Here is a 5,000-nt window from a genome sequence, read left to right as displayed (position 1 = left end):
ACAGTTGTCTCCATGTCCGGTTTCCTTTCTATTGTGTTCACTGTATTGGACACAACTATAGAGCAATCTATTTTACAAAGACATACATCACATTTCATTCTTGCCATATAATCCCTGATATATAGGTCCTCGGTTCAAGTCTCAATTTCAGTGGCACAACATTGAGTGATTATTAAAAATATTTACTTTTCCTAATCAAACGTATATGTAAAATTAATACTTGGTAGAAAATTGCATCATCTCTATAGAAAAAATGATTTCACTTCGTAGGCGTTATGTATCTTCCTAACATTATGTGTTGCTGCTGGCTTAGTAAACTTTGAAAAGCACTTTAACAACACTATCGATCTTTTAAAAAGATACTTTAATTTTCTGGATAGAGAACGTGTGTCTTTTAATATGATCCTCATATTGTCAAATATCTCTGTCCTAAACGGTAAAAAGCGCCAGGTGAAGCCTCGGGTTTGATCATTTTTGACAAGATAAATACAAGTTTAAATTATCGTCAAGTTTTGTAACAAAATATTGAAAATCTGCTTTTTCAAAGCATCGCAGTATAATATGATAATATGTGTCATATTATAATTGTTGGTATCACACGGGAGAGAGGATGATTTCATGCAGATGGGCATGAAAGGTCATTGATGATTTGTTGGTGATAAGTGCCTCATAATTGAAGTCAAATTTTTTCTGCTGTAAATTACGTTGACATTTGTATTGTGCAATATATTGACATGAATTATCAAATATATTATGTTACCAATCAGGCCCATAAGGTATTTCGGTCATGGTGTATGAGAAGTTGGGGAAAAAGTGATGTGTGACCGCTTATGACGTATTATGCAAAATGAAAACTTTTTGTTGAATTCTTTTCAGTTTTACTATAGGGAATGAGATTAGCGGAAGAGTAGCGTCCCTTGATTGGACGTCACCCATAGTCTGTGACTATTGGGTATGTCTAAAATGTTCTAAAATGGAAGAATAAAGTGTCAAAAAAAGGTCATGTAGGTGTCCACATTAGCAGGTCAGATGGGCAAAGGCATTTGTTGTCCTGGTTCAACATTGCGATGGAGATTTTATATATATGTATATATATATATATATATATATATATATATATATATATATATATATATATATATATATTGTGTTAGGTTGAGAGTTGTACCAATGCAATAAAGGGCATATACATTTGGGATTATCATTACTGCAAATATGTACAGGTTTGGTCATCATATGGGATTAGGGCATTGTTATTGAGGTATAAATACAAATTCTTATATTCACAACCTAGTCAAATGAAAATCTTAAATTAGAACTAGTGGTTATGACACAGTAAAGGGACTTAATCCTATTTTTAAAAATCCAATTTGTTTTGCAACTAGATACATTTTGTTCTTTTTTTTCTTTAAAGACTGGTATATTGTGGGAGGAGCTTTTAAATTGAATGCATCCAGTGCTCTCTCTCTCTCTCTCTCTCTCTCTCTCTCTCTCTCTCTCTCTCACACACACACACTACCCCGCCCCACCTCTCTCTCTCTCTCTCTCTTTATCTCACTCTCTCTCTCTCTTTATCTCTCTCTCTCAATTTATCTCTCAATTTATCTCTCCCTTTCTTTCTTTCTCTCTGTCTCTCTCTCTCTTTCTCTCTCGCTAGTTGTGTAATGACGTCATCAAATTTTGCGTAGATCATTATACACGATTGATGACTCATGATCGCGGATTTACGGATGCTAACGCCACACAGAAAATAATAGTCAAATAGATAGGGATGTATAGGGAATGAAATTAGCGAAAGAGTAGCGTCCCTTTATTGGACGTCACCTTACAGAACGTCAATTTGGTTTTGAAGGGTCTCAAGCCGCTTTCATCGGAAGCGAGGACGAGAGACGCATGCGCACAACCAAAATGACGTTCTCTCTCTAATAACTTTTACGCCGGTGACGTCACAGACTATGTGGTATAATGCTCTGCTGAGAATAGATCTCATAAGCTTCCAAGAAGTGGGTGAGAGAGGGCTCTAGAAATATGACTTGGGTTTGAAACGAATATTTTAGTATTCGTGGATAGCTCACACGGTAGAGCCACGCTCTCACCTGCCAGGCGGAGTTGTCGTACCAATACGGTCGCAGATTCAAACCCCACCACCGCCGCGGAGAAAAAAAAATATTTATTCTCTATTGTCTTCTGGCACTTTTCTACTCACTTCATATCTTGTTGTATCTCATAAGCTGAACAGCTAGCTCGCCAACAAAAGTTCCTGGCGCTTGTATATTGACCTCATAACAGCTAGAAGTCGCGAGAAGGACCAAAATTGTTATACCCTTATTATTTTTTTGTGTGTAGTGGCGGATGGGTCAATTGTACATCTCCCCTCTCGTGGCAATACTGAGTTGCCGTGATAGTCGGGTCGTTAGTTGGAATGCTCATTGACGAGGAGTTTTTATTCTCTATTATCTTCAGTCGCTGTGTTGCTCACTCCATATCTTTTTTTTAATTTTTTTCAAACTTGTATATTTAATTCTCCATATTATTGGATTTGACTTTAACACCCAATGTGGTTAAGCTCCTGGAAGGTTAAATCCATAGCAATGTATTTGACTTATCTTAAAAAATTGTTGATATGTGACCCCTCGTCTCAAAACGGTATTATGTCGGGATGGACCAGATGCTAAAAAGGCAAATTATAGTTAAACAGGTCAAAAATATGAAACGTTGGTATTTAGCACAGTAAAATATGATATTCCTTCTCCTCTATAGAGCATATAAACTCAATTTAAGCATGATATTTCAGGCTACAGATTCCATTTTCAGCATCTTAATCATCCCGACTTAATACCATTTTGAGACGAAGGGTCACACATTTGTTTCCACCTTAACCATGGTGGTGTAAAAATATTGACGCCCATTGATATGGCAATTTTCAAAGTTTTTGTAAAGTGGGTATAGGGAATGAGGTTAGCGGAAGAGTAGCGTCCCTTGATTGGACGTCACCCATAGTCTGTGACGTCACCGGCGGAAAAGTTATTAGAGAGAGAATGTCGCGAGGACGAGAGACGCATGCGCACAACCAACATGACGTTCTCTCTCTAATAACTTTTCCGCTGGTGACGTCACAGACTATGGGTGACGTCCAATCAAGGGACGCTACTCTTCCACTAACCTCATTCCCTATTATTTTATTGGGTATAAGGGAGGATGTAGCAGAGTGTTTTGAATCATAGCGATTCAATAATGAATTTATTGCTGTGTGTAGACAAGCCTTTTATCTCATGAAGAGGAAATTATCAATGATTACCATTCTATTCATATGACGCTGATTGTGCTTATCGCCAGATCTAACATTGAAAATGTATCATGTGGTTGACTTGATTCGTGATATCTAGCAAAAAAGAGACTTTTGGCATTTCGGGGTATATAATTCACTGTTAGTCTATGACATTTATGGTGCAATTACTGTGTAAAGATTATAAAACTTTTTAACATCTTAGGGGCGATAACTTTGTAACGATTTCGATATTATTTACAGTTGATCAGTTGTCATAATATTCATCTTAACTACGCCACTACCACATCATCTCATTCATCTGTGGTGTTTCGTTCATGTTTTGTTGATAAAGGGGAAACCCGAAATGTTCATTTGATCCGATTTTTGTAATTAAATTGAAGCTTAGATTCAACTTCACATTATTATGTATTTCTTCGAACTTCGAGCAGCAACATTTACATTATGCATGTATTGTAAACTATTCGTTGTAGACAAGTGCTGTGCCACACTTTTTCAAAGTTGCTCATGGCAAGCCCCTTGGGAAAACATGATATAGATAAAGAGAACTAAATGAACAATCGCTCAGTCTCTCATATTCCTTTTCTCTCTGCTATCTTGGAAAATATTGTTTGAACCAATTACTGTCTCGCCACAAAATAATATCTTGAATAAAAATTTCAGTCGGCTTAGAGGTAACATAATTCGACGGAAACTACATTTGTTAGGGACTTTAATTATCGTTTTATGTTATAGACTGGTTCCTATTCTTTACTAAATTTAATTTACCTCTCTTCCGCTTTTGACATGATCGATCACAATGTTCACCTCATACGTCTTGAAACTAGATACATATGGTACAGCAATTGATTTGTTTAAGCCATATTTGTTTGATCGTGAAAAGATTATTACCGTGGATGAATAAAGCTTTGAAGAAATAATTTTTAATTGCGGTGTCCCACCGTTGGACCCGTTCTTTTTGTTCTGTACGTCTATAATCATCAGACTTTTTGATCTGTCTTATAATTACTACGCTAATTATACGCAGTTGTTCTTCGTCTCCAATACGAGAAATTTTCAGGGCGTATTAGACATTAGTAAGAAGTGTATCCAAAGTTTAAAAAAATAGAGAAATGAGAACAGATTGAAACTGAATGATGATAAGACGGATGTGTCGTATGTGAAGTACAGAATAGGAAAACTGAATCAGATTTGAAGCTGGGTATGCTTTCATTCAAATTGTTGACAATCCTCGGGAAATTCTTAGAATCCGGTCTGTCGATGGAGCATCAGGTTAATAATTTAATTAGATATCTCTTTCTCCAACTAAAAAAGATTGCTTAAATTGAACGGGTCATTAATGAGGATGTGACCAACACCTGGTTGTATCCCTTGTGCTATCGACATTTGAATATTGTCATGATCTGTTATTTGGGGTTTCGCAATATAATCTGAGACGTCTTCAGAACAGCGCTGCTAGCCCAGTATTCATGAAGCGTAGGTGTGATCTTGCAAGATCTCTGCTTCAACACCTGCTTTGGCTGTCCGTTGATTAAATTCAAAACATGTTTTAGTGTATCATTGTCTTGAAGTTATGTCCATCCCTACCTTTCCAAACTAATTAAAAGATATTCAAATGCCCGCATCTTACGTTTGACAAGTGATTCCATAAAACTAGTTGTTCCCAAATACCCAAAAAAAAACGCTGGAATTAGATCCTTTTCTCATTTTGAAA

The 5,000-nt window shown here is 36.4% G+C and overlaps 1 protein-coding gene across 1 annotated transcript in view; it reads left to right on the top strand.

Annotated features, from left to right (window-relative positions):
- Positions 1–330, top strand: part of LOC144960396 (uncharacterized) — a 17,792-nt gene extending 17,462 nt beyond the window's left edge. The window contains exon 6 of the mRNA XM_078893480.1: positions 1–330. This exon is cut by the window's left edge and continues 1,656 nt beyond it. The gene's annotated coding sequence lies outside the window, so the exon portion shown is untranslated.
- The last annotated feature ends 4,670 nt before the right edge of the window (positions 331–5,000 follow it).

This window comes from Berghia stephanieae, chromosome 15 (genome assembly GCF_034508935.2).
Source record: "Berghia stephanieae isolate SIO BIC M18660-M18661 chromosome 15, UCSD_Bste_1.3, whole genome shotgun sequence".
NCBI lineage: Eukaryota > Metazoa > Mollusca > Gastropoda > Nudibranchia > Aeolidiidae > Berghia > Berghia stephanieae.
This window is presented reverse-complemented; position numbering and strand designations above follow the sequence as displayed.